At 29.9% G+C, this 13165-nt stretch overlaps 1 protein-coding gene across 1 annotated transcript in view; it reads right to left on the bottom strand.

Annotated features, from left to right (window-relative positions):
- Positions 1-13165, bottom strand: part of LOC119666810 (mucin-2-like) — a 167467-nt gene that overhangs the window by 35574 nt on the left and 118728 nt on the right. The window lies entirely within an intron of this gene.

Below are 13165 nucleotides of genomic sequence, written 5' to 3'. Positions count from 1 at the left end.
AAAAAGTATTCATTCAATGGACGATTTAATCTGACTGCTGTAATTTATTTAAAATAAACAAAAAAAAACGAAAAATAAATAAAACTTGAATTTCATGTAAATAAACTCTCATATATATTTAAATTAATTCATTTTCATTTATACCGTGAATATCTTTTCCGCTGATCCAAAATGAAAATGGAGCTGTTAGTAATTGGGTAAAACGATTATTTGTGTGATGATGCAAACAATAAAAAAATCTCATGAATACAATTTGTCTAAAAAACTATTATGAAAAAAAAAATTCGATTAAAAAGCGGAAAAATGTTTTTAATAATAAAATGGGAAACGGAAAGTGCATAGTGCTAGGCCAAGGTTCCTCAATTGAAACGGTTCAAAGTAAACGCATTTAATTTTTAATTTAATTTTTATCCATTTTACTCGAGTTTTTTCACTCCTCAAAACTAATGAATGCAATTTTGAAAAAAAAATCATACACAAAAAACGAATAATACAAAAAACCAGAACCAACTAAAAGAGGAATAAAAGATAAAAAGTTGAAAAGAAATTCCACACAAAAAAAAGGAAAATATACATTTGGCTTGTGCAAACCAAGTCCAAAAATTATCTACCACAACAACTGCAAAACTAGAATGTGCATCAGCATTAAAAATAACCGTTACAGGAGTAACACCCAACATTGACAACAATGCCACAACCACAATCTGAAAATGTTTTAAACGGAATTTCTCCACTGGCTACCAGTACGTCAGACCTGCCAGTCAGATTGTCATTTGCTCAGCAACCAAAACCCAAATGAAAACATTCCCCTTTGCAGCGATTCGGTTTTCTGTTGGAAAATGAAAATGCAGTTCACAAAAAAATAGTGCAACGATTCCATTGCAATTCTTGGGGCCGTGCAAAATAAAGTTTTTCATGTCATTTTTTTATCCTTACTCGCATTTTTATGCTTGTTTGTTAAACTGACAACAATAAAATTACACCTAAAGGTGTAATCTATAAGTTTAATTGTGGAAGTTAGAAGAACTACTTTAAGAACTCCAGAAATAAACAGGGAATAAGGATATGCAGTCATCTCTTCCATGTTTCATGTTGTAAGGTAAGGTATTGGAGCTTAGTGTATTAACTATTTAAAATTATTTTCAGTTTTTAAAGAGATTGAATTAAGATATACGTAACGATACCGTGTCCTAATCACTAAGTTTCTCAAGTTTTTAAAGTTTCTTTAAGGAAAATATAGTTTTTTTCTTACAAAACGAAGAGTTAAAACATCGACGGTCTAAGTCAGTGAATGACATTAAGACTTTTAAAATCTCATTTTTAGAGCATTTTTGCTCAATTGTCCATTTGTTGATCAAGTACGTTACCTCTAAGTTGTATGCTCTACAATAGCATGCGTTTTTGCTTCAATTCTTTTAGCCAACCTGAGTTTAGTCATTATATTCACTGCAGCAAAATCGTCCATTTTTTTAAGCATCACATACATGTATCTATAACTCCGTCTAAGACTTTTTCAATTTTTGAACTCGCATCTGCAAAACAAGTGTATTCTAAAAGAACTTGCTACGCATGTTCTAGTTTTGTTCATGTAACTATCACCGAATGAATAAGATTCATACTGGAAGTGCTATATACATTACTATGTCTGCTAAGAAGTTGGGTTAGGTATTAGTCCATCTTACCATTCTTATTCATATCGTTTTGCAAAAGTGCGTCTGTACTTATAAATGCAAGTTGTTGTAAAAGTGAATGTTGGAAACCAATAATGTGGTACATGTTTACTAATAAATCAATGGTTGTCCATAAAGAACTCGTCTATGAAAGATCTAAATTTTTTCCACCTATAAAGAGTTATAGCGAAAGAAAAGCAGAAAGCCGATGTGTTGTTAATTCTCAAGAAACTGAAAAAAAGTCTACTAACAAGCTTTCAGAAACCAATAAGTTAACTTCTGTTAAATGCAAATACTTTCAGTAGTTGCTTCTTTTGATAATCTTGCTTATTAATATATATTGATCATTACTATAATTTAACATAGATGTGAAGTAAAATAAAATATTATATCTCTGTACTTAATTAAATATAGAACGATCTGTCATACACGTCTTGAAGACATAGTTAGATATATCTCTGAACATTAAAAGGTTAAATTTTATGGTGGCCTTTGATAATAATTTCGAACAAATGTTTAAAATATCGTGTATGACATTTTGCAGTCATTTTTTCAGGACTTGACAAATTTATGGTTGTACCGTTTTCATCAGAGACATTCATCATCCATTCCATTAGAGACAAATTGTGCAACTATGAAGTTACCAAATCAGAAAGAACACGATATTGAGCAAAACGAAATGACAGATAAACTTGCAAAGGAACGATCAAACTATAACTTCTGCGGCTCTGAGCCCAGTTTACCATTGGGCTACAATATGACAGTGGCCAATATCGATAAGTGGATAGCTTTATTTTAGCTTAGCAGGTGGAGAAAGATAATAACTTGTAGACAGGTTAAACTCATGATGATAAAGTGAAGCGTTAAAAGCTATCCGTGAAGTCCTCTAAGTTTGCTGAATTCATTGATTACTAGATATGCAAACTTCAAATATTACTTCAAAAAGATAGTTATTATTGAAGAAGACACTTGAGGACTGTGTCTAAGAAAAAAGGAGACAGCGGTGCATATATAATGTCAATGTCCAATACTGGCAAGCAGAAGGATGCTTGTTTTGGGACACCATTGGGTTGGTGCTGACTTGGAAGAAAACATCAAGCTAAATGACCTGCTTATACAAACAAGGCATATAATTTAGCGAAACGAAACCATTTTGGCTTTAACTCAATAGCGATGTCCAAGAATCGAAGGACGAATAAGGATACAAACGTTAAGTCTATTTCGGTCAATCCTTTACTTCAGTGGGGTTACTTGATGTACGGTACTTGATGTACATATACCAAATCAGTTGGATTGCTCTTTAATTAATTGAATTTCAATTTTTATACTTTACATAAACCAATATTTATGAAGAGTATACTACATAACCTTTATGTTATGTTTATTTATTTTTTAATAAATGCACGATAACAATCTAAAAAAAATATTTTTATTATTGTTATTGCCTATTATGTTTATTGAATTTTTATGAAAAATTTTAACTCAGGTGCATAAACTAACTAAAATGGAGGTAAAACCAATTTCCGTAAATGGTCAAAGGACATTTTTGTAAACAGACAATTTTTGAATACGTGAGTACTAGCACATGTGTTATCGACAAATGTGGTAACCATCCAAACCGAAGCAATCAAAACAAATACAATAACCAGAATAAAACAAGCAAATTCAAATTAACCAAATATCCGGTAGTGAACCCACATACCATATACCCACTAGTATGAGTGACAACACACAGATACTTTTGAATGCATTGGTGTGTATGTAAAATATAAGTTGCTACAACTTCACTACAATTTTTATGTGCGGCAGCCAGGCAGCAGCCTGACAGCAATACGGCAACGCAACAACATAGCAATCTGGCAGCACTGCTCTGTATGCTCTGCTCGAGTTGCTAAGTTAACTGTCTCTATGGCAGCATGTTTCGAATTTCAGGTTAAATAAATAAGAATTTTGTGATTATGTTGCAGTTGGATTTCAATTGCAATGTAAGCTACATTGTCCTGCTCCACTTCTTTTGTACTTAAAATATAATTCATATTACATTCTTCCATGCATTACATTTGCACAGTCTAGTAACTCTCTTGGCTTTAAAGTGTTTTTAACTTAAGTGAATTTTTTATTAAATTTGTTGCTATGGCACTTGATCGAGCAAACCGACTGCACCAATGATTGCCATAATAAATTGAAAATATTATTTAAAAAAAATCCTTGTGTGTAATTGAGTTTCATACACACAAAATAACTAAAAGGAAACAAGAATTTATATAAAAATTTGAAAAATTAATATTATATTTCGGACTGTGATAGATAAATTTTAAAATTTAAGCCAAATTAAAAACATTTCAATTTTCTAAAATTTCATTTCATTATTATGGTTAGACACTAGTTTTGTTGGTATGGTATTTCATAGGACACAGAAAAAGTAAATATTTTTAACAATTTCAAAATTTGTTTCTAAATAAAATGTCTAAAGATAATTTTTTTCTAAAATTTATTTTTAAATTCAACTCAATTTCATTCTGAATAGTTAGTTTAAATTTTTTATCAAGGGAATTAAATATATTCACAGGAATTGAAAAGGAATTTGGTAATATAAAACGGTAAAGGACATTTATTTCAAAAAATTCGAGTGAGTAACTTAAATACTCACTATCGGAATATGTACATTATATTAATAGAACTAGGTTTTTATTTAAACTAAAAGCAGCCGAATCGCACTAAGACTATTTGAATAATAATAGAATAGAGTAATTTTTTTGCAAAACCCGAGTTATTTATTTCCAAATATAACACTATTTCCAAGTTTTGCTCCATACAACTGCTGGTTGTTCTCACACCGTAGACAAATTCGTTCATAGAAAACGATCTTCATTAAACAAAGAGATTATACTCCCATAAAAAAGATTTTTCACGTGTTGAGGATCTTGTGAAAAACCTTACAGATCTTATATAAGTCTTAGACAGCTCTAAAATTTAGATAATTCTAAATCTTGTAAAAAACCTAACAAACCTTATTTAAGTTTTAGACAGATCTGAAACTCAGATAGTTCTAAATCTTAGTAAGATTTTAATCTTACAGGTATGTGATCTCTAAACTATAAGATAACTCAGATAGTTCTAAATCTTAGTAAGATTTTAATCTTACAGGTATGTGATCTCTAAACTATAAGACAGATGAATAAATTGTATTGAAACTCTCCAGATTTTATTGAAAAGTAGTTCTTTTTAATACTTAATATACATATTTTAGTTTTCGTTCTATAAACTCAACATAGTGAATAACAAAGTCTTGCGATCATATAAATAATTATAATGTATGCGAATACCTTAAAAAACGAAATATTATAGGTGAGGAAATAATAGTCGATATCATACATAATTATTTATTTTTTTGTAGGAAACGTTGGACGAAATTTGGTTAATCTTGCACCTTAGAATATTTGAATTTTACATTTAAGAACTAGATAAATACACTACTCAAACAGATCTAATTTAAGAAACTAGATTAGTTACCAAATAACAATTAAGTTCCATAGATTACTATATCCCTTTAAACAGCAACAAGAGCTTTGTGCATAGATACCGCACTGTCTGAAATTAGGATGATTCGATCAATCGTTCCTATCGTTTTGCAATTTCTTGCTACTAACGAAAAATTATGCAATTTTTCGACTAAAATGCAAATAATGGTGAATTTAAGTAGTCCGAACAATTTTTTTCACCACGCAGAATATTTATATAGCTTGATTTTGGAGATATTGGGCCTTTAAACTAAAAATTTTGAAATAAAATCTTGTAACAATAACGAGACAAGTGCTGTTTTTTGTTTTGTTGATGTAAGAACTAAGCTTTGGAGCCACGAAAAACATATGAATTATCAGAAATTGGGAAGAACACCCCGGAGCCAACGCAGTCTAGGAAGAATTATTGTGAAATAGTGAGCTTTGTTTTATACGTATTGCAAGCTTTTGAAGAAAATAATTATAACAACAATGGATATGTAGTATATTAATAATAGACTCTTCTACCATATTACTTAGTTAATTAGGGTTCTGTATGTTACCGTAACCCTAAAATGACAATTATTCATGTTTTGTTAAATAAAATTAAAAATTTCTATTTTTACAGAAATTTGAAATATGTATATTTTACATACAATTTTAATTTTATTGGAGTATTTGAATTAGTAACCCGAATTCATTTAATTGGAACAAAAACGTATGAAAAGGTATATTATTAGTTAAAATTTTCAAAAATCGATTTCACTTTGCATTGTTCGGTACATGTTTAGTCTACGTGCTTTATATAAAATCTTATATTATTCAAATAGAACACAAAAATTATATTAAAATACAATAAATATAAAATAATTACAATGGAATTGGAAAACCTAAATATTAGCAATAATCTATCACAGGGCTCGATTTAGTCCAACTTATTTATTATAGGTTGTTGTTCTGGGTTTTCAGTGAACGTTTAATGAATTTTTATTAAAATTTACATGCATTTTCAAATTTTGTTTGACTCATTTTGAAATAAACAATACCGAATAGTAGTTCATTTAGTTGAATTTTAAATATTTTTTTAAATTAAACCTCTATTCTTAATTAAAATTGAATTGAAAATATTATAAATAAAATTGGTTTTAATATTAATGCAGGTACAGATAGTAGCAATAAATTATCAATTCTGTAACTGGAAGCAATTTAAAAAAAAATTTAATTGGAAAATAAGTAATTTAGAAGTGGTTTTCCTGTTTTTTTCACTAACCCATTTTACAAAGGATTTTAGTAGATTTTAAAGTCGTAAGCCCACATGGTGATCTGACGTGAGAGTTTTATATTACGCTTTTAAGAATACGACGATAAATTTCCATTTATAAAGAATTCCTCCAGAATTGAAGTTATACAATATATTTGAATACAATTTCCTCTATATAGAGGAGCGAAGCCCATCTAAAACTTTACTGGTTTAGATGGGCTTCATTTAAAAAATGGTTATAGACTCAGTTAAAACAATGCAACGCTGTATTGACTAAAAATATCAATACCAATCCTATGTAATTTTAGGTGTTAACCATTTCAACACTTTTTTATAGATTCAACCCAGTGTCCTGCATGATCAGAGTGACGCGACTTTCATACTATGGTATCAAATTTCACCTCCGGTGGGTTGGTAAATAAAAACTAACTTATAACTAGTTATATCCAACAATATTACTGGCTGATGCATATTAGGTTCTAGGTATGTCTTACCTCAAATATATTCCAATCCTTATAACGAAGAGCGAAGATTAGTTTAATATAGTTAGCTAATTTGAGCAGATTTTTCCAATATGTTTTACGTCGGTATAGCACACAACTTGAAATATTCCAGATTTTAATAAGCCAATTTCGATTTATCAGTGTTACACAGTAAGCCTATGCGTTTCTTATGCAGATTTGTTGTGATAGTTTAGTTTTAAGGACGCATTTGGATTAACAACGACAATTTATCAGATAATATTGCTCTTTTAAAAAAACACATTTGATATTCTTTATTGATTTGTGGCATAAAAGACTGGCACTTGTTTAAACATAAAGACAATTGAAATTAAAATCACTGTTAATAACACCCAGAGCATAGGAGAATGATTAATTTTTCCATGTACTAACGAAGGTTTGCTAGGTGGTTTTGGATTTTAATCGGATTGGAATAGTAGTTATTATATTGTTAGAAAATTCAACAACCTATTTGACGACTATTTTGTTTCTATAAATAGTGCGGTGGCGGTGGCGCTAAATAGGAGTCTATAATTCTTGGAATTTTTCGACCTCAAATTAAGCGAATTTTATAGCTGATAAGATGAGCTCATAGCTGGTTTGGTTATCGACAAATATCTATCGTTGGTATTACTAAATATTCATTAATTGGGGAAGCCAGGATGTTAATATTATAAAATAATTATAATAATATTATAATAATATTATAATAATATTTATTATAATTTTTAACCCTGTATCTCTATACTCTATATGACAAAGCAAGTATTTGTCTTTTAGTGTGTTGAGAAAAATCTGAAATAAAATTTATAAATTTATTCAACCGAATTCTAGTGCAATGTTGACTTAATGTTTTAATACTCTGCGTTTCAGATTGGCATCGTTTGAAACTTGATGCATTGCGGTCGAATATATGCGGGTAATTAATTCAAAAATAGTTTTTCAATATTATTATTCGAAACAGCAGTATGGTTAGACCAAAAAATTAATATAGTTAAATATATTACTCTAAACAAATTACTATCTCTGCATTTATGGCGACGAATATCGCGACGACGCAGAGCACAGCTTCTTTTACTGTAATAGGTGGCTTACATTTAGTAAAATAGATGGTAAAATAGATGAGAGCGAACCCAGAGAGCTGCCGAAAGGTAGAGTCATATGTCAATCAAATCCTTAAAACGAAGAAAATAGACCTTGAAAAGAAAATTAGAAACTAGGCTAATAAATAGTGCAGACATCAAGAAAATGCGATGAAAAACTAGAGATTTGAATGCAGATCAAAAATCATAAGAGCATGGCTTGAAATGGCAACAGAAAAAAGACCCTCTTCGAGACCCTCCTCGAGTCACGCCATGGTGAAGTTACCTTCTTCTTTACGGGTAGCATCAGTTGTCCGATAGTTCATAGGTAAAGTAAATACAGAACTTAAAAATTATATATACGAAGTACAGACTACTATGTGAAAGTTACCGAGAGCATGCTTCACTATCATTTCTGTAAATTTTTTTTGTTTTCATATACTTTGAAAATAATATTTTAAAAAACTCATTTAGTACTTACACATTAATTTATTGTATCTCATCCATTCAAAGAATTTTTTTCCAATCGAATCAAATTAAGTGGAATTCATTATATTTTTTTTGAGAAAACATAAGTGCCACATGATTTTTCTTCCTAAACGACATAAGTACCTCAACTAATCATGCTTTGTAATACATATGATATCTAACACGATTGTTATGGCAACATTGAATATTTATTTGCAAGGAGCTTGACAAATTTCAATCACTTAAGATGTCTGATATGGTCTGTCTGTATATTAGAATTTGTTATTGCTCCCTAATGTCCCCTTTTGAGTTCAGTATATTGCCCTGTCGATTGAAAACGTGTGCAACTTGAGGTACAGACATCCTCACATAATCATTTTAAGTGTCTGACATTCAACAATGCCAGCCCGTAAGCACTAAGGCGATGCAACTTAAGAAGCTTTTTTCGTTTGGCAACAAGATGAATATGCAACCTTTGAAATGTTTACACTGGACTTATGCACACTGCAACAATAGAGCTTCGAAGGTATATAAATCTTCAGCTTTTTGTTATTGTAACTTTAAAATACAAGTATCCTTTTTCTTCCTTTTTCCATTTAATATGACTATGTAATGAAAGCAGCTCGTGTTGATGCAGGATTCTGGTTGCAGGCAATGTAATCAATATGCATTTTAAATTATTTAAAATTAAAGTGCAATTTTGCGTGTTCATAAGTTAAATCAAAGACTTACTAATGCTGAATTTTGTGTTTAATAGCAAAAACACAAAATCGAAATGTTTAACCACAATTAAGTGTGGCAAGGTTGGCTGCAATGCGCAGATTAAGCGTAAATTTAAAGCATAAAATTTATTGCTGCGCCTATTTAAAACCGCACTAATTTTATTTGAATTATTTTAGTATTCGTTTTTGTTGGTATCGTTATCTATATAGTATAGTATCATTATTGAGGCATTCAACTTTAATTCTATATGATTTTTTAATTTATTTTTATACCACGAAATTTATTTGTTCCTATGTGTTTGCAAATTTTACATTTAACGAATAAATTTTAATTGAATTTATTCAGTACGGCATAAATTTTCAAAAGTGGATTAAGTGTTGCACAGCAAAAATTTTAATTGAAAAATAAATAAAATTAATTAATTCAATACGAGCTAAGTGCTTTTTGTTTTGCTTTATTAATTTTATTCCGCACTCTGTACGAGTAGTTCCCACTTCCCGGTTCTTCCCACTTATTTTCTTCACTTCATGTAATTATAAATTTTCACTAAAATGAGTTCTCAATACAATATTTTTGTTAAAATCTAATAAAATTACAAATTTTTGTAATTTGTTGAATTTCTTCAATATCTTCATTCAGTACGTAAATATTTCCCATAGATTCCCTGCTATAATGAGATACAAATTTTTGAGTTCTTTTTGTGTTGATGATATTTCATCATTAGACTTTCATTTTAATGAAATTATATCGTCTGGCGCTGAGAAATGAATCAGTGATGAGGTTGAGGATGTTGAGGGTATTGGTACTGTTGTTGTGGATGAAGTTATTATATTAAAGATATATAATAAATATAATGCGAAAAAGAAGTAGCAAGCCATGTAACTTAAAATTAAAAATAATATGTAGCAGAATTTCAGTATTCAATGCAATCTATACTCATTTGTCATGCTGATAATCAAAGAAGATTCAATGCAATCCATACTTGTCCTTCAAGAAGATAATCAAAAGAGACATAATATTTTAATTTTAGGTATGTTCTTTGAATTCCAACTCTACTGAGTGTCATCTGTTTTCTAGAAATTTATACATATGCACGCATACATATATACATGCACATTTATTTATATATATTTATTTACAAATAATGAGTTTCTATGAAATAATTTTTAATTTGCATGGATTAAGTTACAATGTTTGGCAGAGGCGTCTCTAAAGTAAGACAGTTATACATTGATGTCAAGGTGATGCAATGTTGAAATAATCAGAATAAATAAATTAGAAAAAAGAGATAAAATGAATATTACAAGTTAATCTGGTTAGTTGGTTGCAATGACAGTGTAGTGATAGTGGCATCGCAAAGATTATGTCAAAGAAAAAGTATAAGTGAAAATATGTTATTTGATAGTGTTTTTGCACTACACTATCAGTAGATTGTATTGTGAAAGAACAAGAGGAGAGGAACTTATCTATACTATTATACTCATATTAATCCCCTCCCTCCGAATATGGTACTGGTCAACAGATATCTTTTTAATAACTAGCGATTATTCGCAATTTTACTACTATATTCATCGTCAGATGAATAGATTGTGAGATATCCAGGTTGACTTGGTCTAATTTAGACAAGAAGCGCACTAGTCAGCTACTTCAATTAAGGTGGAATCTGCTAAGCACCATAGTATCTATCGGGCCACTGCGAGATAGGAAGGCATGTTATGAGATTAGGTCTACCCTACAATAACTTTTGTTAAGGCTGTGGCCCTGAAAAAGCAGAGTGCATTCTTTAGTTAAGAGAAGATTAAATATCTGTGGGCCTGAAATATTCAGAACCAAGTCAAATTTAAAAAACTGTCAGGTTGGTTTTCTTTTACCTAATGGGTGAAGTTCAGTGCGATGAACTTAGGTAAATAATTGCTCACAACACTTCCTCTGGAATAGCTTTTATTTATAAGTATGCGAAAACAATAATGGTTTCCACTATTTGGGAAAAGTATTGTAAGTGGTGGAATTCAGACGTAATTGCATTATAGTGCTCGATGATGACTATTTTTAGTGTTTTAGTGTTATGACATCTAGGAATGTAAACAGGAATATCTATCACAAAAAAGTTTTGGAGGAAGTTTAGAATACGTAAAATATCGATCAGGATGACGATGATCACTTTTTCTTCGTGTTTTTGGATTTATATATATAGGTTAAAGCTAATGTCGATACTGGAGAAGTTTTGTAACGAATAATAGCAACAGCTGACTTCAGTAATAATGATAAAATTTATCTGAACTATATATGGTATATTAAAATCGATGAAATCGCTAGCGCTAAGTACTAATCAAAGAATTTTTAACTTTTTTGTGTTGTGTTGAAAAGTGTTTGAAAACTTAAATGATATAAGACTATTTCCTATAACAGGAATTATGCAGATTAATATCATTTAGCATTATTTCCAAAGTTTAAAAGAAGTTGAACCAAACCATTTATTATTACTGTACCAAATTCCATACTACGCCATTGAAGTTTGACTTACTTGTCACTTTGGATACATCAGATTAACACAAGGAAGCACAAGTGTTCAAAGTCAAATTTTTTTTTTTGATTATTCATAGACTTCAAAGTAAATTTAATCATAAAAAGGCAATAATATATTAACGAATATGTGCTGTAAATGTACTAATAAAATTATGCAAGCTCGTGAACCTTCACTAAGTGGTATGGCTTTCAAATTTCTAATTAAAATGATATACTTAGTCTCTCAAATTATTGTTAGCGTTGAGAATAACATGTCAAAAATCCATCACAACATTAGTTAAATTTTTGAAAACCAGACTAAGTGGAAACCACTTAAATCAGGCTATTAAGAAATGAGATAACATAATGTGTAGACTTGCATCAAGCAAACTGATTTAATATTCTAACGAAGTAAATATCAAGTTAAATACTCTTGCAAAACAGAGTGGACTTCAGGACTTGAAGTCAGCTGTTTTGTAGAAACCGATACCAATAACGTCCCATAAAATAATATTATTATATGCAAAAATACACTATTGTATGGACTGGCGATACCTAGTAGTGGTTAATAAATCGGCTATTGAGTAACCTTGTGCTAAATCAAACCTTACCTTCTGTTCGTAAGTATCCGAAAAGTGTCTCGGGGAAATAATTTCTACCAAAGAGATAAGTGAATAATATCAAGTCAATAGCTAATTTTTAATATTTCCACAAATAGTACCAGGGAAGGGCTGAACGAGGTAATGTTTAGAAAAAATGTTCTAATTGAAAACAGATTTCTATATCAACTAGAATTTTGTAATCTTTAGAGTTAATCCTTATAACTAATCTTTACACTAATCTTTTTTACTTTTTTATAATATATCTAAAATTATCTTTGCTATTCACCTGAAAATAAAATGGTTGCTAATAGAAAGTAATCATCCATTAATTAAAATTAACTAAGTTCTCATAAAAATTCTACTGAAACTTGGATTATGAATTATTTTAATCTATACAATATTGTGGTTGTGCATTGTAAAAGTGAAATCCTTTTCAGAGCACTCAATCAGCTAATAATCCTTTATATAAAAATATTAAATAAAAACTTTGCTGCAGTCTGGTTGTTTTCACAATTATGCTGCTGCGGTTAATACGCTTTTAATTAGCAACTGCACTGCAAAATAATGCGAAAGTTAATTTTAATTTAATTAAGTGGAAAATAAACAAAGGAAAACCGTGAACAAAAAAGAAAAATAATACCAACTTAATAGCATTAAAAACAACAAATTTTAAACGAACGAACATCAAGAATTTCAGACATTTTTTATGTTTCATTTCCGGAACGCATAAAAATGGCGCCGTTGGTTTGTTATGCGTAAAGTTTTTAATGTCCTTATTGCGTTGGTATGGGTGCGTGCGTTGATACAGATTCGAGTGTTTTTGTCACATTTATGATGCCGTGTACAGCATTAAT

Source organism: Teleopsis dalmanni, chromosome 1 (genome assembly GCF_002237135.1).
Source record: "Teleopsis dalmanni isolate 2A chromosome 1, ASM223713v2, whole genome shotgun sequence".
NCBI lineage: Eukaryota > Metazoa > Arthropoda > Insecta > Diptera > Diopsidae > Teleopsis > Teleopsis dalmanni.
Note: the sequence above shows the minus strand (reverse complement) of the source record. Positions and strands in the feature narration are given on the sequence as shown.